General features: G+C 37.4%; 1 pseudogene; it reads right to left on the minus strand.

The window, feature by feature from the left end:
• LOC114464875 (semaphorin-3ab-like) overlaps positions 1-21064 on the minus strand; it is a 60097-nt pseudogene extending 39033 nt beyond the window's left edge.
• Positions 21065-22921: the final 1857 nt, after the last annotated feature.

The following is a 22921-nucleotide window of genomic DNA, read 5'->3' on the forward strand; positions in this document are numbered from 1 at the left end:
GTAAGTTACCAAATAATATCTCAAAATGCACAATTTTAGTGAAACTCCACAATATTTTAGGGACTTGCAGTTTTCTCATGCTTACTAACTTTTTAATTACAAATTGTGGAAAGAACTGACTTTTTTTTTCTCCCTAAATCTTGCTATTTCTCTCAAAGAATTCTGAACATTTCCTCTAAATTACACAAAATTTGGTAACAAAATCAAGAAGTTGTGAAGTGAAGATCGTGCAGGGACTGATATTGAAAACTGGGGCACAATTTTGTTGTTTTTCCCCCAAATAAAATCTGTGGCCCACTTAAGATCAAACTGGTCCATATTTGGCCCCTGGAACTAAAATGAGTTTGACAACCCAGCCTTATGCCATAGACGATTCCATTCACTTTTGGAAGACATCCAGATCAATATAATGAATCCGGATAAATTTAAATTAAAAAAAATCTCTCATTGTTTCAAAAATTCCTATCTTAGTTCGTAATTGATGGATCTTTATGAAATTGCACTCAGTTTGATCAGGTTGGTTTTAAATTACTCAATCGAGTTTCATCCAGATTGGTTCTGGTGTCACGGTCTGAGTTTACCTCGTACTGAGGTCGATTATGAGCATGCGCACTACCGGAAAATGATTATTTGCTAGTTCCGCTGTGAGTTTTGCTACTTCCGCCGTGCTGAGATTGAAAATTCAATTTCAAAGCTAATGTTATTTGACGAGTGCTGAACGGCTCCTTTTCTTGGTGAAAAATGTACAACTGCTCAATATACGAGGCTGGAGAGGTTCCAACGCCACAAAGAAAACACAGAAAAAAAACATGATTATAATATACATTGTAGTTAACCTAATGTAACTTTACAATAATAAGCTGTTGTATTCATATAAATCTGATCATGACAATCATATTTTTTTTTTTTTATCAATGGACGATTTTTTATCGATGGTCGACTGATGTGATGTTTTAAGCATTTTTTTAAAAATCCGCACAACAATCTCTGTGCATGGCTAATCCAGCACGGGTACATCTCAGTACGTAGCAGTCACCATTCTGAGATTATTTTACAATCTCAGTACGGAGGTAAACTCAGACCGTGACATGGGTTTAGTGCATTTCATCACATCTTTTTGAAAAAAGGGCGGCGCCCATACATTTAGACCTTACTGTATTGTTATTATTGAGGATATACAATTCTTCCAAGCCTTTGAAATGTGAATGATCATAGTACCATGATCAGGATCAATGATCCAGATAACTGCCAATATCTGGATAAGATAATATTTGGTTCTTGGTGGAGGTTTGTGTTTTATTTATCAGTGGATCTACAGTTAAAGCTCCTTATTTTAATATAGTCTTCTGCTCTTTGTCTTGAATCATATTTTGGTTATTATTAGCGTATTTTCTGTGTATATCAACGTTCTTATTTCATCTATGGGCTATTGACCGATGGTTATCAGCAGATACTTCGTATACCGGCCCTAAAAAACGTGTCCACATTTCCTAACTTCCATCCACTGCTCCTTCAGCTACTACTGATCCATTCTACGTCTGCTAAAAGATCTGAAAGCAGAAGCGACGACTGTGGTCCAAGTCAGGAACAGTTTCCCACAGATGGGCCCAGAGAAAAAATAACAGACACACATATTTCAACACGTAGTGATCCCTGACAAAGACAAGGTGGCCTGTGTACACAAAAACACACACAGAGCGGCCTTTATCCAGGCCAGGATCTACTGCGGTTTGGAAAATCAGAGGAACTGGGGCGTGAGCACCCCAGGATCTACAAGTTAAACACAGACACGCTCATTTGGAAAGGGGAGCGTATGATGACTGAGGGCACGCAGCGCAGGGACCAAGGAAAGGGTATGGACACACACTCTGCAAACACATATAATACATGCTTTAGAGCAGTGGTTCTAAAAGTTTTTTGGCTCAAGTACCCCTTTCTCTTATTTCGGAATCTGAGCACCCCCTTAAAAAACTATTTAAAAACAACTATAGAGCATAATGATGGAATGAATAACACACATTTAAATAATCTAATTATTATTAAGTTCTACTTCCAAATAAATCTATTAAAATGTTGTTTTATTTTGCATTAATGCTAATATTTATGTTTGGATATGATACAGTGCTGTAAAATTACTCCCAATTTCTGCTTAATTTCAGTAAAAAATTCCCATGAAAAGTTTCTATTTTGTAATATTTTCAAAATTCCAGAGCATTTGTTGATTTTGTAAATGTAAATGGTGAGTGTTTTTTGACTTTTGTGCACTTTCCAAATAACTTATTTATGCATTTTGTATTGATGATTGACAGATTGTATTGTATTTATGTATTTTAAGCCTTGGGAATAATGTTTGTTTTGTGACCCGCCCAAATTAGCATTTTTGGTAACTCTGGCGCATTTACACATGTTCATCAATGTGCATTGTTTCTTTCAAATATATTACACATTATTATATCAATATTTTACACCCTTTTGCAACCCTACTGAGACATACACAGCTAAATTATTTGGTAATTTACACAATAATTCATGTTTTTTTCATTTGTACTTTACCCTGCGGGCCAGATTGGATGTTTAAAAGGTCCGGATTTGGCCCCCAGGCCTTGAGTTTGACACATGTGCTTTAGATGGAGAAAGTAGAAGCTAAAACAAATATATTTGTGAACTTAATTAAACTTGAATCACATTTATTCCAAACAGATTTGAAGCTTCGACGACCAACTGAATTAATAACAGTCGTATTTTACACTTGTAAGCATTCACCAATCGGCTTCGTCTATGTCCACATAAGCTTCCCTGAACACACTTACACACACACACACACACACACACACACACGCACATGCACACGCCCTTCCACTCAAAGTTGGAATGCAATCAGAATTTGTGCTTAGCCAGCGTTAACCAGCGGTGAAGTGGAGCGCACTCAGCACCTTCTATACGTCCAACACACTCCCATGTCCTGGACCCCCAAACTCAGCCCCCAACGCAAACACACATCCACGTATGAGTGTATAGTCAGTCTGCCATTATGCATACAAAATTATAAAGATGTTTGTATTCATCAGTGTTTATTTTGACAGGAATTTAAATGTTCATTTTTGTAATAAAAAGGCACTTTTCATACATAAAAAGCAGCTGAAAGTGCTTTTACAAGGTGAAAAACATCCACCACGTACAAAAACCTGTTCACAACCCTGGTGAAATGTGACTTTAACTTAAATGTTGAGTTTTGTTTTATTCATTTCATGGTATTCTATTTAATTTTCACATGAAAGATGCAAGAATGGTGAAAATTTAAAGCACACAGTGAAAACCATAAAAAACCACAATCATAAATTAAAAAAAAAGAGGGCAAGCAGCACATAGAAATTGACAGAGATTATGGATACATATACAGTCACATATTTTTTAAATGTTTTAGTTAGACTTTAAAACTAAAACTGATTTCCGTGGACTAGTCTCATTTTTTGTTTTTTCAAGTAATTTCACAGTTTTGTTGAAAAATGATGTTTCTCGTGCTCGTAAAAACTCCATCGTAAGCATTAGATTAGATCAGATTATACTTTATTTAATCCCACAGTGGGAAAATTCACACATTACAGGAGCCAAAGACACAAAGAGTCACCAAGAAAACAAAAAAAAAATAGGGGAAAAAAAATAGATAATATTGGCCAGGCATACATTTAACTATGTTTGGTTTATTTTTATTTTCTGCAATATTTATTCAGAATTTACTACGCTGCTACCTCTAAATACTTAACCTATCAAACCTAGAGTTACTTTATTATATTTTTCTTCTGTTGTTTTTCTTTTTAGCTGTGTGCACTTTAAGGTGAAGACAAATAATCTACAACTGTATAATTGTATAATGACAATAAAGGCATTCGTGTTCTAAAACTACATTTTTAGTCATTTAAAGTGAGAATGTACCCTATTACTCTTGTATAATGAAAAATGTCTAAGTGCCTAAAAGTGCTACGTAATCATGCGTGCAGGTCGGATCACAGTGGAACCTTCTCACTCTGCACATGGACTATTCAAATCTCTCCCCTCAGGCAGGAGATTACAGTCATTCTGGACCAGAACCTCTCGCCATAAGAACAGTTTCTTCCCCTCTGACTTATGAACACTATGCAACCATATAACTCGCTGCTTCAAACACTTTATAGTCTGCTATAATTTGGGTCACTTTATAAATCATGTCCTTAATAACCTGCACTGATGACATGTTTATTGTATATATTATCATATCATATTTATTTAGTGTATATATTATATTGTTATCGAGAACGTATTATTGCATGCCTTTTTATTTATTTATTTTTATTTTTTGTAATTTATTTATTTATTTATTTTAAATTTAACTTAATTTTTATATTTTAATTTTTTTTATATTTTTAATTGCATTTATTTTTTATTTTATATTTTCTTATTATTTTTTCTTATTTTTTATTTTATCTTATTTTATTTTAATCTATTCTATTATTTGCTATTGCACCTTTTTTTTTTAAGTCAAAGCAAATTCCGAGTTGTGAATTCTGTTAATCAACAATGGCAATAAAACATTCTGATTCAGATGTTCTTCATAAGTTCTTGTTAATTTTCTCTATAATTGAACAAATTACGTGTAACATGGAAGAATAAAGCTCCAAGTTAAAATTTAAATTCAGATATTTAATTGTTTTAAAAAATCAAAGCATTAAGGCTTATAATCCAGCATCATCTTCTACGTCACATTTTTACTCGTCAGTTGATATTCAACACAGATTAGGTTTGAATCATTTTTTGTCATCAGTACTTCTTAAATTTATGTCACAAAATAAAAGACCAACACTTTTTCTCCATTTAATTAATATTTGATGAAATTACCACTGGTATTTGTGTTTATTATTCCAAGAGCACGAGAGGTTTTTACTCTTGACTCATGAACACATGCCATTGTTCCATAGATTTACCAATGCTTGTATTTTCTTTGCACATTTTCAGTCCAACAAAGGCTGTTCATTCAAATAAATCCCGATTAGATTCTCTGTCATTGTCTGAAATGGAAAAAAAAAAAAAAAATCAACAACCTGGCTCATCTCTTCCACAAAAGAAGCTTGATTTAAAAAAAAACACACACAAGTGCAATTGTGTGTGAAGCCCTCTTCACTCCTCCATTCCGCGAGCAGGCGGGCGGCAGTATTCTTTATTTTTTGGACGCCTACATGCATGCCACGCGATTGCGGAATAATGAAACCGTATGAAAGAAAAGGCGAGAGGGCATTAAATTATGTTTACGCGGTAGCTGGAGTGTGTGTTTGAATGGCATTGCAGAAAAAAAGGAAAAAAAACACTTGTTTGGGATTGAAAAGGACAGATGATATTCCATTAACATAATGTGGCTCTTTTTTCAAGTGGTTTTTCCTTTACACGTATTCAGCCAAGCTGAGCAAAAACAAGAGGAAGGTTTTTCACGCTTTCATTCTCTGTTTGCTACAATTTCTATAAAGACTCTTGGTGTGTAGTCGTCTGTGTTTCTGTTTTGTTTTTAATCAAAGGTAGGGATGTTTCTTTACTGGGTTGCAGAGAAAAGTGGTAAATTGCATGTTTGATTTTCAACTACAAAGCCAAAAAAAATCCCAGCACTGTAATATGTGCAGTGGTTTAGGCATCATGCATGTCAACATCTGCCTACGAAGGCGTCCTTTTTTCTTCTACGTGTGTGGCACTTTTCGCCGCTCTCAGGACGACCTCGGCCACAAAACACAGGTGTCGGTTAAAGAAAAGGAAAAAAAAGAATAAAAAAAAGCAAAAGAGAGAGAGAGAGAGAGAGACGGGCGCCCCATGGAAATGTGCTGAGAGCTTTACTTAACAAAGTGCTCAAATGTTATCCCAAGCTCAAGGATATCCACACACATGCCTCCAAAGTTCACCGTCCTCGCCTTCTTTCTTCTCTACCTCCACAGTGGCGGTTGTGGGCTGGTTGCCATGACGACTGTCTGCGTGGCACAACCCAGGGGCCGAATGCGTTTTCAGAGTGACATTCCTGACAAGAAATGTGTGGCCTCAACACGCGGTGCACCTTCGACTCTGCAATTAAATCACACTCTGATGATGTTCCCCCTGCACAATGAATGCAGTGTGAGGTCATGGACTATTTTCCAGCACTTCATTAGAAACCTGTCACTAATAATAATAATATATACACGTTTTACAAGGGATTGACCGATATGGATTTTTTAGGGCAGATGCCAATACCAATATTTTTTCCATCATCCATAGCCGATGACCGATACGGACTGCTGACTTTCTTGAGCCAATATTTGGAGCCGATACTACTTTTGCTCAATTTACATTTTAAAAATGACACAATGATGATAACAAATGGTACGAGACTGAATTTTTAAAAGGAACATTTATTGAAATTAACAAAGGTGAGGTAGAACGACAACAAGTAAAAAAATATTTAACAAATATTAAAAACAGGTGATGTAGAACAAGAACAAGTAATAATTATTTCTGCTCTCTGTAAATAATGCGGATCGGCAAACGCAGCAGCCCGCATCGGCCGATGCCGAAAAACGCAAAAATTGGGCCGATAATATCAGCCGGCCAATTTATTCGTATATCACTACTTTTTGACAAATTTTCCAACAAAAATGACTATGCAGGACATTATTTCTTTTACAAATTTTACATTTTAGTTCATAATAATTTATCTGGTTACAAACTTGGAAGAATACCTATAATTCATTAAAACTGTAAAACGTTCTGACAATGGAAGGATTTGAAATCCCATCAGTGCGTTGCATTGTGGGATTAGGTCAAAGGTCACGATAACCAAAATACAAGTATGGTAAAAGGCAAAGACCGGAGAAATATGAACTATAGACTTTTTTGGTTCTTTTTTCAAACATTAAATTTAAGTGTAGTTGTTTCTCTTTATCTAAAAAAGGTAAACAGTAGCAACATCTACTCTTAAATTTAATGTCTGAAAAAAGAACCAAAATAAGTCTATAGTAATAAGAAGACGTGATGATAGAAATATGAACTAATGGTGAATTCAAGCACTAGAAAGTGCATGAATTAAAAAGATAATTACAGTAGATGATGCACAGCGATGGTCCGAGCAAGACATTTTTAGGCTAAATAAGACAGCAGCTGTTAGCGTGTAACGCTGTCAGAATGCACATATTGCATCTAGACAGTAATGATTTATTGGCTCCATTAGTGAAAGTCCCATTTTCCACAAGGGTGAAATTCTATATCCTGTATAAAAAAAATTCAATTTTTGAGATATAATTCTGACATTTTCCCAAACATTATCTACCTTTTTTAGCAAGAGTTTGCACATATTTATTTATATTATTGTTTACAGTCAAACATTTTGATGGACTTTAGATTCAATTTTTTTTTTTAAATTTGGTGTGGCTTGTTTGTATAGGACTGTCTGAAAATGTGCTGTAGCAAGTTTGGTGTCAATTAAGCAAAAAATTATGGGAGAAGAAAGATTTCATAAAAAACTACAGTGCGACCTTTAGGACCATTAGCTTGTTTTTGCAGCTGAGGCAATCTGATGAGATGTCAGCTGTTAAATATAAATACATTTTAAAATGTTTTATAACAGCCTTAATCTTCTTGACGGATGGGAGGGAGAAAGTGACGAGTCTGTTTGTGGCCCCTGTATATACAGTATATACAGTCTATATATGTATATCAACTTTGAAGAGTTTTTAACTGAAAGAAATGCACAGACGCAGAAACTGACCCGTGGTGACGTTAGTTTGATATTAAGAGTTTGATTTGTCTGAAAATGCTGAATAGCGTCCATATTTGTTTTTTACCCAGGTGTTTGACACATTTTTTAAAAAGTTTAATCTCACTGACAAACCAAACAGTTTGAAAATATTCAAACCAATTTGGTCAGAAATGGACCGATTTTTAGGAAAAACAGACCTAGTAAACATGTATGGTCTGATGTATAATAATAATATATCCATACAGGTATCGCTCCCATTACAGCTGCTTCCTGTAAATGTGAAACAGGTAAGATTTTTCACGTGAACAATGCATTAAATCACAGTCTTTCCCTGAATCACCTCCTCTCTGATCCCCTCTGGCTGCTAACACATGCACACACGTCACACCGTTATTTATTCTATTAACATTTTCTTATTGATTATTTTTGATTTTTGACACATATTTTCAGCCCTGGATTAGGAAGTGGGCTCATGCATTTTTAAAAATACTTTATTTGATTTTATTTGGATTTATTTGATTTTGTTACATTTATTTTAATATGAATGCATTTTGTTACATTTATTTTAATATGAATGCATTTTGTTACATTTATTTTTAATATGAATGCATTTTGTTACATTTATTTTAATATGAATGCATTTTGTTACATTTATTTTAATATTAATGCATTTTGTTACATTTATTTTAATATGAATGCATTTTGTTACATTTATTTTAATATTAATGCATTTTGTTACATTCAACCTTAATGTATTTAATAAAATTTTGTTATATTATTTTTTAATAATTATAATGATTTAATTTAGTTACATTTTATTGTAATACTGTACTCTGTAAAATAAGTTTGTCGAGTTATTTACTCTTTTCATTTGAGAAATTCTATCCTGCAGATATCAGTTATTTGATAAAAATAAAGCTACTTCATTTCTTAGTGTGTCACATTCAGACTGCCCAACACAGACACATTGCACCGTGCAACAGGTAACAAGTCAAATATAGTATGTATTAATTTAGAAAAATGAAAGATATGATAAGAAACGTACAGAATTATTCACATTGGGGTGTAGAGTGTATTATTTAAACATAAACAGCTGAATAACTCCTACTATGACAAGCATTAAAAAAAACCAAAAACTCTTGTTCACATTAATGTATAACATGTATATTAAAAACTAGCCTTAGGGTTTATTTGGGTGAGTCTTGTCTTATTTAGCGATTAAAAACAACATCTCCAGTTTTCCTGAGATTATGAGATTATTATTGTTGTAATTATTCCTATATAAATAAAGTTGAATTGAATGAAATGAGAACTTTTCACCATTTCACTTTTGGTCTTCCCTGCTTTTGCTTCTGCCTCCTGCAATAATGAAGAATAATGTATTTGTTCAATAAATGAACTTTGATTTTAAAAGAAATACATTAAATATCTTTAATAATCAACAAAAAATAATTTTGGGGGAAGAATTTGGTCAAACAAATAGGCAGTTTTTCATTTGTTGACCCATTTCTGACGTCCTCCAGTTCATTACAAATGATATTCATTAAAAAAGGCTATTATTTCTCTAATATTAAAATGTTTAACATCATTCTGAAACAAATTGATAATACTTGAATGCTACTAATTCAATGTATAAATAATTACTACTAAAGTAAAAAAAATCACAAGAAAAGTTCCCATATCGTGCCGTCTCATGGTGTGTCATTGTAAACGACAGGAAGTCCTAGTAAAAAATCAGCATCTGTAAAGTTGTTCCACAACGTGAAAATATAAAGTCCAAAATGTTCATAAAAAGGTGACCTTGGTTACAGGAGGAAACAAGGGTTTGTTTTTCTTTCTACGAAAGTTGAAGAAAACCTATGGTACAGGATTATTGTTTCATATGTAGACGTAACAACTCTAACAGACGTTTAAAAGTCGGAAAATAAAACTGCTGGGGCTCCGAAAAGGTTAAACGGGTTGAATAAAGAACGTGGATCACGAGGCCTGATACAGAAAACCACATTTAACCCACACTAGATCTATATAAGTCCACTAAGTGGGTGTTGGATTTCACCATACAGCACCATTCATCTTTTAACCCAAATGCTTGACTTCCTCGTCACCACGACATTCCGCTTCACCCGAGAGAAGGAGAGAAAAGGAAAGAAAGCGAAAGAACAAGAAAGAAGACAAGCACTGTAAACTACAAGATTTGACAGGAGGGGAAAAGCTTGGACGGACCAAAAAATAACTCTCAATCAGAAATAATGACGGCGAGCTGAGGTCCAAACATGGGCAGAAAGCTCCCACGTTGAATATGGAACCGTTTCATTAGCGTGCGCCTCCTCCTGTCATTGGCGACACAGACCGACTGAGACCACAGACGGACCGGAGGCCCAGCCATGGTGACCACACTAAGCCCACTCACACACCACTAACTGCTTATTCTCTGGCTCCTCACAAGGAAAAACACACACAGACAGAACAATACACTTATTTATACTCGTAAATCCATTATTTGGGTAAATGTGTAGTATATGAGTGTTTGTGTGCTGTGTGGATAGAGGAAATCAGTGCTACGTATCCTGAGGCGGTTTTGATGAATGGACCCAGGCTGTGGTTATGGTGGTCATGTCTGGAGCCGCTGCCTGTTAGTGCAGCCTGTCAGCCCAACGCTGCACGGAGCTCAATGTCTGCTCCCCGGTTTTATTACAAATTAATGAGGCAGGACCGACTATTCCGAATGTTTCCCAGGAAAAACTGTGATAGAAAAACACAATTATGCCATCGAAACGTGGAACTCAGCCTGATGCTGAATTATTCACCACTTTTTACACCTTCAATTATAAGAGCTTTGTGTTTTGAATAGACATAATACATGCATTTGAAGTTGAAATTAATATTATTGTAGTGTGTATCGTGTATTTAAACATAATAAATAGGTATTGAGCGGTGTATTCTGGGTAGCGTGCAATAATTTGGCTTCTATTTGTCTGGTTTTATCCTAGCTTAGCTTACTTTATTAGTTATTCATTTATTTATTTATGTATTTATTTGTTTATTTATTGTTAAATTGTATTTTAATCCTTTATTGCATGTGTCTTTAGTATATGTATGCGTACGCCTCTCGCTGTTACATGTATATTAATTATCTGTAAGTTTATTTATTGTTGGCAAGGGCAGCTATAGTTGTACAGTTTTCTCTGTAGCGCTTATTAAAAAAGTGTGGACATATTTCATAATTCCAACAAGTTCATTTTGTCTTCTTTTTGAATAATATATTAAGGTTTCATTTATTCAGACAACTTTTTTTCCCCGGAAATCGACATGTTTCGACTTTCAACTGCCAGTCTTCTTCAGAGGCGTCTGCTGATCCGTTTGTTGTTTCCTTGACTTCCAGGTAATAATTCCGGCAAAATTCATTTTGTCTTCTTTCTGAATAATACCTGATAAAAAAAGTTGTCTGAATAAATGAAACCTTAATATATTGTTTTACGTGGAAGTCAAGGAGCACGTCAAAGCAATCAGCAGACGCCTCTGATTAAGACTGGCAGTTGACAGTTGAAACGTGTCAGCTGATCAAAGTCAATTTCAAATGAAACCATAACATATTAGGAAATAATTCAGATTAAAGCTCATAGTTCAACTGATGTTGTGATGTTTTTAATGATATTAATAACTTGTAATTTCATAACTTTTCATAACAAGTCCTGGTGGAGTTTTCTTTTCCTTATTGTCTTTTCTTTTTCACTCGTATTATATCGTTTCCACTAATAAACACAAAGATGACTGTAGTTATATGAATTAAATGTATTCTTGTGCAACAATTCTGTAAAAAAAATGTATGTACAATGTACTCTAGTAGTTTTTTTGGGGGGTTTTGTTCTATATTTATCATTTTTTATTTTCTCAATACTATGTTCACTATTTTTGCTGGTATATTATATAACTGTACACTTGTGTACACATGTTTGTACAGGGTTTGTTTTTTGTCTTTTGCTGTTATTGTCTCTATGAAAAGAAGAGGACTGACTGGGTTTGGGTGGGGTGGGGTGGGGTGGGTGGAGAAAATGTTTTACATCTTTCCCTTTCTTTCATTGTACCTTTGTAATGCACCTTTTTTCCCCCCCTGGACATAAAAAGCTGAAACATATATAAAAAAAAAAACCTTTGGTGGTTTGGCTTTTAAAAATATTCATATTGTGCCTTTCATATGGTGGAAAATGTTTTCCCTGCACTGGACGTCTTCTGGATCCACAAGTGGCTCCACCTTCATTCCACGTCTGTTGTCCATCAGTCTTTCACTCCGTCTTTCTGCAAAGATGTCCCTCTCATTTGTAACACGACTCTGCTCAGATTGAATGGTGCACCCTTTTTTCCTCCATCTGACTGACAAGACTTAGCAGGTGGCGGCTCTCCATTCATACCCATGCATGCTCCAGCAATCTGCACCGCGCTGTAACCCAAGCCCACATCCCCAACGCAGATGCAAAGACACAGGGATATTTATTTTCCCATGCAGCATGCCCCAAACACTGCCTGTGTACACAAAGAAACGCACGCTGAACATCTACAATCACCCTGTGCACAATGGGTTTATATCTCTGAGCAAACTCTTCCCCGCACTGACCGTCAGATTGTTCGTCATTGTTTCAACAACAAATAATATCAGTGAAGTGAACAAAAAACCCCCCCAACACATACAGAAAAATAAAATGTGAGCCAAAAAGCACAGACAGAGGGTCAGTCAGCGTCACTGAGTAATGAGAAAATACTCTCAATGTTTCTCCTGCACTCGCTTTAAATTATAAACAAGTGTGACGACATGAAGTCTGGGATTTTTCAATTATTTCACGAATGCTTTCTTGTTTTCAAAGTTTCACTTGTGTCTGTAATCAAGATTCATTACAGCAGGGGTCTCAAACTCTTTTATTTCAGGGGCCAGTTTGATCTCAAATGTGCTGCAGATTAGATTTTAGGTGAGAAAAATGACCATTTTGACATCAATTGTGTCCTAGTTTTTAACATCACTCCCTGTCGGATCTTCACTTTAAAAAATTCTTGATTTTGTAAGCGATTTTTGTGTATTTTTGAGGAACATTGTGGATTGTTTGTACAAAATGTCAAGATTTGTGGATAAAAAATGAGCGCATTCATGTGATATAAACAAAGGAAAACTGCAAGCTAATACAAATATTGCAGAGTTTCATTAAATTGGTGAATTTCAGATATCTACAACTGGATTATTTGTTAATTTATTCATGTCTTTCTGTCATTTTTTTCTCCTGCGGGCCAAATTGGATACTCTAAAGCAGTGGTTCCCAAACTTTTTGTACCCATGGTACACCAAAGGACAAGTCAAAATCGTGAGGCACACCTATTGTGCAAAATAGTCTTTATAACACGTGTTATCACTCATAGCATGTACAATATCGGTAAATGTGCTTCATTATTTACTAATGCCAAATTAAATGTGACAAAGACAACTATATTACTCGTGAAATATTTATTAACAAAATATTATTATTATGAAATGAGTGCATACAAAGTAGTATATTAGAAAATAATTATTTTTGTGTAGTTGTATATTGCAATATGTATGGTTGTCACAAAATCCCACGGCACACCCGGACATGCCTCACGGCACAACGTTTGGGACCCACTGCTCTAAAGCACGTGTCAAACTCAAGGCTCGAGGGCCAAATCCGGCCCTTTAGACCGAGCATCCAATTCAGCCAACAGGAGAAAGTAAAAATAACAAAGAAAACATGAAATATTGAGTAAATTACCAAATAATCCAGTTGTAGATATCTCAAATTCACCAATTTAATGGAACTCCACAATATTTTTAGAGACGTGTTTATATCACATGACTGCAAATTGTGGAAAGAATTCTCAATATTTACACCAATCTTGCAATTTCTCACAAATAATTCCACAAATTTGGTCTAAATTACACAAACAATTGTAACAAAATCAATAATTATTTTAATTGAACTGATATTGAAAACTAGGGTGATGTTAAAATTGTTCTTTTTCCTTGACCTAAAATCTGTGGCCCACTTGAGCTGGTCTGTATTTGGCCCCTGAACTAAAATGAGTTTGGCACCCCTGCTCTAAAGGGCCGTATTAGAGCATTAGAGCATCTCTGCTGTGGGATCATATTCAACACTGTGGGCTAAGATCACAAAGGAAATGTATTCAGATTTAATAGAGAGGGGTTTAGTTAAAAAGAGCCAGTGCTCTAGTCTAAAACATGGGTTTTACACTGTTGGAATGTAGCCGTGGGATTGCTGGATGAGGGCAACTCGCTGTGGGTGTGTTTCCAAAGGGAGGCGAGCAAAAGATATGCATCAACTGAGCTGTATTCAAAGATGACAGGAAAAAGCGGATAAGGAGAGGGAAAAAAAGAAATGGAAAGACACACATACATAGAAAATGCATACAGATTGTAGTTGGGGTTAGTGGTGTGGTTCTCTGAGAAGAAACAGGAGAGGGAGGAGGGGCAAGAACAGATGACAAATGAGAAAGAATAAGAGCGAGTGCGAGATCTCTAAAGTTGACACTTTGTGAGAACACCTTATAATTATCAGCATCCGCTCAGTCCACAACGTGGTCACATACGGCTGCTAGGAAACACTAGTGTCCCATCACATATCAAAGCTGAACTCAAAAAAAAAAAAAAAGAACTTGAAGAACTCCTAGAAAACATACAAATATACTTCATTTTTCTTTATTTTCCACTAGAGTCAGAAACCAGTAACACTGACATGGACACACACAGGCTTATTATGGTGCCCAGTCCAGACTGCATGAGTGCGGTTCCACACCAGGAGTCTATTTTAAAGGCTCGCTTGCCAAAATTCCAGATTCCTCATCTCTTTTTCTCAGTCACCCATCATCTTCCCTCCGCAGCTCCACCCGTGGAGCCCACGTGGGGCGGCGACCGTGGCATCCGGAGGTCACAAGCCAGAAGACGCCATGTTTACCAACTCTGAAAGTAATTATCGAGCTGTTTAACGACAGCTTTTAAGTCATAAAAGTTCATTTAAAGGCAAAATGAAAGGGTCGTTTTGATCAAACTGCCGACCTCACACCTGTGGGACGCTGTCTGCTGATTGAACTTTAGGGGTCAGTGTTCCCTCTAATGGTAAACTGTTATTGATCCAAACCAGAAGTGCAGCCATGGATTTAGTCTGACTTTAACTGTGTCAGCAGAGTTCATCTTTATTTAGTTTTAGTCATAGTCTTTTTACTAAAATGCATCTTAGTTTTAGTCAAAATTTAGTCACAACTGAATGACATTAGGATTTTAGTCTAAATCTGTTATAGATATAGTCGACTACACCGTAAGAGTTTTTTTTTGTATTTTTAAGATTCAATTACCACTTATAAACCTGATATGGAAGGTATTAAGGTTTGTTAATACACATATTTGATGCGATCAATGCATAAAACCACATGATCACATGAATTCTAGTATGATTTTGTCCCATGTGGCCAAATTATAGAAACATTTTTATTAGTTAACAACAATATCAATACATTTTGATATGATATATTAAGGTTTTATTTATTCAGACAACTTTTTTTTTTAGGAAATTTACTTAAAAAATTGTCTGAATAAATTAAACCAAAATGAACTTGCTGAAATTATCTTCATAGTTTTCGTCACCAGTGTTTTTTTTTTTTTTAATTAGTCATAGTCCAGTTCGGTGCCCCCAGTTTGGGGGCACGCCCCCTGCAAAAGCATTTATTTTCCTTTGTGCTTTATTAATATTCTAAAATATGTGATTGTAAATTGTGTGTTATTTGAAGAATAGCCTCCATTTTTATGTTTCTCAACAACGTGATGGGGTGGGCTGAGAGGTTTTCATTCTTCATTCTGGTTCAGGTATTTGTGTTGACAAAAACTATAACAAAGATTCTTAGTTAACAAAATGAAGACGTGTATGAGGTTTGACACTTTACAAGAAGATTACTCAAATGAGGACGTAAATTCTCCTATATTTATCTAAGTTTAGCACAAACTGGCTGATGAGGATGTATTTAGTGAGACTGCACTCCTGGCCGATCCAAGCAACAACAAAAAAAAAAAAGGTAAGAGCTATTTTGGTCTGAAGGAGAAGAGAAAATCATTAACGCTTGTGATCACGCTCATGTTCCCATGAAGCCCGATCCTTTTTGCTGAATGTCTAACTGATCACACTGGGAAATCATTTACTCTGCACTCGCACCACCAGCCGTCCCTGGAGAGGTCATTTTATCTACCTGTCTCCATTACTCACTCAGTCCTCAAAACCTGCTCACTCTGCAGTTGTTCGTTCGTCCTTTCACAAAAATCACAGACATATTTTGTGCTGATTGGTCGCGGGCGGCACGTCATCAGCGCTCATTTGGGAACGATTACATGATCACATAGTCTGTGGGCACTGAGGACTTTCACTCAAAGCCTGTTTGCTACAGTGTCTGTTCATGATGTTACCCAGTCCTTTTATGAGTCGGAGTTGCACCTTGACTGTGTTTGAAAATGCATACTAACATACTACTCATACTACTGTGCTACTCATACTAAGTCTGATGTCAAATTGAGTATGTCGTGCGTTTACATTAGATAGTATGAAAAATTTGAGTATGCGAGAAATACGCTGTTGTATACTATATCGTCATACTCAACCGCCCCATAATGCATTGGGTGCCTTGCATAGGGTTCTTGCTTTGAAGTTAAATGGAAGATTTGTCAGTACCACAATGGCAGGTCTCTGAAAATCTCTGAAATGTTGGCATGAAATGTGTACATGCAGGTTTTATGGTTGAAATGACCACATGTTGATATTCTACTTCCTCACTTTCTCGCATAAAATGTTTTCAGAACTTTCAACGGTGGAGAATCAACAGAGATATTTAGCCTCAGTGTGCTTCAGGTTTTTGACGTTGAAATTTGGAAGTAAACTTCAGTGGGAGTGGTCCTCATCCTAATCCTCCTAACCATACTTATACTATATAGTAGACAGTATACACTCTGAGTTTGTAGTGCATAGTACGGAGTATGCCTTTTCAAACACAGCCCTTGACTCTGTGCCTGTTTGACCGACAATCCCAGGAGGATTCCTCCATGTTGTTCCTTCTAATTACAACAGTAGACATAGAGGAGTGACGCTTCACTTCACAAACAGCCTCCCTCCCTTTTGCGTCACCTACTGTACATCTGCCAGCTCTTCCTTCATTAAAAGCAAATCCCATACATGCGCCACCATCCTTTCCACCATCCTCCTCCTCCTCTTTCAACCATCCATCCATCCATCCTCCACAAAGTGATCACACCTGTGATCCTGAGATGCTGGCCAACGTTGACACACAAAGAAAAGAGCACACGACGCAGCCTCATGCAGACAAACACTGCAGTCGGCCATGATTATGGAAACACTGAATTGTGAGTGTGTGCACCGGCACCAAAAACCAGGTGTCTAATTACGGTGCACAAGGACATTCAACACCTGACACAAACACGCACACAGAGACATCGCTTGCAAGTCGAACAGGAGGAAATTACAAGAGAAGGTGTTGAGTTCTCACACTGAGATGTGGTAGGAACATTCACACACAGGCAACACAACAAAGATCCACCAAAGTACGTCATGACAGACAGTTTGACAACACGCATCTATCACTCGTTCACCCAATCGACGCCCGATGACACATCCTCCAGTGTCTAGTGCTGTTGTCAGTAACGTGTTCACTTGTCAGACTGAACGCCAGTGAAGAGGATCACATAAGGGGAGCAGATGGGAGGGAAACCATGTTCACATTCTTTAAACAGATAGCTGAGCAAAGAGGAGATGACATCTTCTCATCAGGCCTAAAGGCTTGGTTAGGATGTGAGCTGACATGATAGAGCTCAGTAGATGTTCTACTATATGTACTGTAGCAGGTACATTTAAACAGAAATGTAAATGTTAAAGGAGCTTATAGCTGAATTCAAAATAAGGCAGAATTACTTCAACAAGGATAAAATATATTAGTATTAGATTTTTTTTATGAACATATAACAAACATGACAAAAATGCTCCAACATACAATAAAGTAAATCAGATGAAGGGGCAAACTAAATAAAAAATTCCAGTAGGATATATCTATGTTCATCACACTTTGGAAAATTTTGTACAGAAACTGAAACTGTTGATTTGCAGATTTTCATTTTAAACATGAAGTTGAGGAAATAAACGCTGCTTCTTCATTATAACCTGAGGTTAATGTGTTAATATTAAGTCACGGTACAGTATAACTTCAGAGAAGTCCTACAGCAAACAAAGAAAAAAAATGAAGAAAAACACTCATACCATATTGCAGCCTAATTGAGCTCCATACTGCCACCTACTGGCATGGAAGAGCATCTGATTTTAAATACTAAAGGGTAATTTACCCATGAATAGCAAATCAACTGCAGTATTAAAGAGGCACTGTATCCTGCGTTCTAGACAACTTGGAACTCTAGCTAGATTTTTCGACCTTCTACTTGAAAAAGCGCATTAGAAAACCTCGAATCACACAAAAATGAATGTTTTTATTGTAAATACTCTAGTTTAGTTTAGTCTTTATTTTAAGGGACAAATGCATAGAGACATTAAGATCATAAAAAACAAAGATGTTCTACACCAGAGTATAGCTAAACAGCTAGTTTCCATCTGGTTAGCCATGTTTTGGAAGTATTTCAAACGCAACATGGAAATCACAGTTTTTGATATGGAAATGCCGGTTTCCGAGTCATATTGAATGCAGCATCAGCCTTAGTGTTGGACTCCCGGAGAAGGATAACTTGCACCTCTTGGTGGTGCAAATCTAGTCAAAATTCTAGTGCGGCTAGAGCCCACATAAACGTCACATGATTACAAACTGATTACGAACTGACGCACCATTTTGTGTTGAGATTGGATGCTTTCCTCATCTTCCCATTCTCCCTGTGACTAGAAATACGAGTCTGTGGGACTTGATTATGGTTGTTTCAGGGTATGTCCACACAGAAGAATACTAGAACACACAAACGTCCAGAGCGGATCAGGCAGGTGGATTCTAGAGTGATTACTTTGTCAGATTTGGAGCATTTCCAATTGAAGTCTAGAAAGATTCAGGACCAAACACAGGAAGTATCGGAAATGACGTAGAGCACATGGCGTTGAAGGAGAACTGGCTACGGCATGAAACAAACATCAAAACCACCAAGAACATGGCAATTTGTTGCTGCTGCATTGTTGAATGTCGGGAAAGAACAAGCGAAGAAGGCGGAAACACTAGCACATTCTTCCGTGTTTTGACCAATGAGAGCCTCTTCTTCTCATTTCTGTTCGTCTACCGACAGAAGTCTCTACTCCAGTAACTGCGCCCCCAAGAGACTAGCTCATTCAACTGCAACACAGGCTGTTTGGAGCAGATCAATAAGTGCGCTGTCAACACAAACTGAGCCAAATCAAGGTGAATAAACCATCAGCTGTTCTTCGGCCCAAGTCCGGGACTATACCAGCGTAACTATACCTCAACGTCGTAGTGAGTTGATTCACATTTAACACACCTCCCAACCGCTTTCCAAACACATTCCAAATGACAAACACTAATGTAAAGAACATATCATGAAGCAGACCCCGAGACACAATTGTTTCTGGTATTAAAAATGAATTAGTGACCGTCATCACATCTACTCGCCGGGACGTCTACTTTTACATTCTGTCAGCTCCAAAATTGATCACAGAGCAGCCAAATCCTAAAACCTCACAGGAGACGTTTTACAAGAAAAGCAAACACTAAAAATAAGGCAAATCCAAGAAAAAAAAAAAAAAAAAAAAATCAAGAAATCTTTCCTAAAATAAACATAGCTGAGATGAAAAGTCTGCGATTACAAAGAGCTTGATTTAGTGTGGGGTGTGCGAGAGGAGACCAGACACGGGGAGCAAGAGCGGGTGAGCGAGGAGGAGGAGAGGAAGAACCGGCGCTCCGCAGTCTCCCCTCAAAATAACACAGAAGGAGAGAGAATAACATGTTTGCTGTGTATGAGAAAAAAGACCGGACGTGTGCAACATCAAGTCAGATGAGGCTCTTTTTTTTTACTCTCAGCCAAGAGATTATCCTGCTTAATATGTTTGAGTTATTCAATATTGGTTTTTCAAGAAAGAATTCCAACTGTGGAACAAGAGTAATGAGAAGCTAAAAAACCTGCAGAGCCATATTTTTTAAAGCAGTTTTTGGGACACAAGCCATTAAACCAGAGGATCTACTATACAGGCTGTTCATTGCACTTAACAAAGCTTTACATTACAAGAAGAAGAAGGGGACAGCAAGAGGGGGGGAAAATCAGCATTGGGGCCAATATATACATTTAACTTCAGGCAAGCATATGGAAGCAATCGGCCTTATTTGTAAAGAGAATAGACACACGATGTGAGTGTGGGGGGGAGGGAGGAGGAGTGAGTTAATGAGAGGGAAGGTTAAACTAGAGAGATAGATCCTGTGTGCTGACCATGAGGGAGAAAGAGTGAAAGAGACTGTCAGAAATAGTCACAGAAAGAGAAGGAGAAGAAAAAACGCCTAGGCATCAGATGGAAAGAAAAGGAGAAAAAGAGCAACCGAGGGCAAGGGAAAATAAACTGCCCAAGCTGGACGCCCAGTTAAAACCCCCCATGCAGCAGATATATACGCTGGTTGGTGGGCTTACCCTTGTATGACAGCCTTAGCCTGGGTACGTTGTGTTTGGGTTCCGCTCCTCGTCCCGGCTGCACCGTCCCACACAACAGCACTACAATCCCAAACAGGTAATCCATGGTGCTGGAGTGTTGCTGCTGGCCGGCCTCCAGACCAAGGGCCACTTACAGCCGGACCACTACCCCCAAGATCAGGGGCTTCCTTACAGCCTGAGGGTCCCTCCACTTGAGTCCTGGAAGAAGAAGAAGAAGAAGAGGTTCCAAGGTGGAGGAAATCCTGGCTCCCCAGGTCTGAGTGCACTTCGTAGGGGGCCTTTTTGAGGTGCTGCTCACATGGCTCTGGGTGGTGAGGTCCAGCATAGACAGCCCCTCTCCACAGGTAAATAAAGGTTCTTCAGTAGAGAGGAAATTATAAATAAAAAGCACTTATCCACAGCTGTAGATATGTTCTTTAACAGAGAACCAGGTTCATCTCTATCTCTATGTCTTCCTCCCTTTGAGCAGACACTCTCGGCAACCCTCTAATCCTTGTGTGCAGCTTCAACAGACTGTGAGGGTGAGAGAGGAAGTGAGGGAGAGCTTCACCATCAGAGGAGGAGGAGGAGGAGGAGGAGAGGGAGGGAGAGCAGCTGGGAGAGCGAGTGTGACAGAGAGCAGGAGAGAAAGAGAGCGAGAGCTGTGATGAAGCCCAGTGAAGACTTTAATCAAGTTTACTCTATTTCTCATTAATTTCCTTCATTGTTACTCATCCCTTCCTTCACTTCCCTTATTACACACCTGTTTCCTTAATTCTTCTTTTCACCACCAAACCCAGTCCTATCTGGTCACTTATCAAAGTAAAGAGTGGGAGAGTGAATCCAGACAGTCAGAAGTTCAAATCCCCTTCTTCAAGTGATAGCTCTCAATAAACTTAACACACTTTAAAGGTCTAACTGAAACTGAGTCTGCACTATTTTTTTACTAGAAGACTCCTGCGCTGTTACTGGAGTTTCCTCCCATTATTTCCCTGTTAAAGATTATTGGGAACGTTTTCAGGAGGAAGGTGATTTCTATTCTAACCTTTCAAGAACTCTACCAAAGTGAAGTGTAACTTGATTTTGTTGTCAAAATAAACATACATGGAAACTTTTAATTATTTGTAATTAAAAAGGAAAACTTTGCAAAAAAATAAATAAATAAAAAAGATTTTCCGACAGCTGTCCTAGACATCCAAAGCTCTCATTTAGGGTGTATTCAATCCGAAGGCGCGGAGGACATGTGATCATTTTATCACCTTGGTTTGGCTTGGTTTGCATTCAGAGAGCAACTTCTGATCCACACCAAACAGCTTCAGGTGCAGTTACATGAGTTAACAGCTTGAGGGGGCTGTTACTGGAGTAGAGACTTCTCTAGGCAGAAAAACAAAAACCTGAAGAAGAAGCTCTCATCCATGGGTCAAAGCGAGCGCTTAAAAGTGTGCAGGAACTTCTGCCTCCGTTTGTTTTTTCATAGCATTTAACAACGGAGCAGCAACAAGTAGCTGCTCTGTTGGTGGATTTAAAGCCCTGTTTTGCGCCGTCGAAGGCCCTCCTGATTACCCACAATACTGCACCCTCTACATCATTGTGTATTTGATCCGCTCCAAGAGCAGTTGTGTCCACGGTGCATCTAATCGCTCTAAACTTCGATTAGAAACACTCCGAGACCGACAGAAACAATTTCAAGAGAATTTGCCAGTTTGATCCGCTTTAGACATTGTTTGCGTGTTCACACTACCTAAACAAGGTGGACTATCCAAGCAAATGAATCTTAGCGTGTTTTAATCGCTCGTGGGTCTGTTGGTGTGAATGCATCCTGAGAAACAACATTCACACCACAGTCATAATGTGGAGGTAAACTAGAATTGTACAAATAGAAAATAGAAATATACATTTTCGGAACAGTTTCACCTTTTACTTCTGGACTTTAAGTACATGAACAGTTTGAACTTTAGAAGCTCTTCTTCACTACACATTTCATCAAGTTTGCGTTTAAAAGTAGTTCAATAGGTGTCACTAATGAAGTGTCCTTTTTAAAAAGAGTTTTATTATGTAGTAGTTAAGATGAATTAACTAAAGCAGATGACAATAAAGCAAATTTTTTATGGTTTGTCTTCAAAGCAGTGACATGCCGTCAGGGTAGGCAAGGTAGGCAGTTCCTACCCAAGAGTGAATTGATATGTTGATTATTAGTTTTAATTATAATATAATTATAAATTATTTATTTTTCCATTTCCAATAGCCTACAGTGCCTATAAGTTTGAAAGTGTCCGCATTTTGTGCTTTTCATAGCCCAAATTACTAAACAGCGCTATCTCCTGGAACAGCTGCAGTCTTTTTTTTTTGTTTCACTCCACTGTAAAGCAGAGGGAGGCCACGCCCCCTCCCAAAGGCACGTTGCTCCTCTGCCTCCGTTCCCATTGCGTGGTTGTACGTGTTTGCACATGCGCAGTCAGGTCCCCATGATGACAACCATTTACATGCAAAGG

This window comes from Gouania willdenowi, chromosome 6 (assembly GCF_900634775.1).
Source record: "Gouania willdenowi chromosome 6, fGouWil2.1, whole genome shotgun sequence".
Lineage (NCBI taxonomy): Eukaryota > Metazoa > Chordata > Actinopteri > Blenniiformes > Gobiesocidae > Gouania > Gouania willdenowi.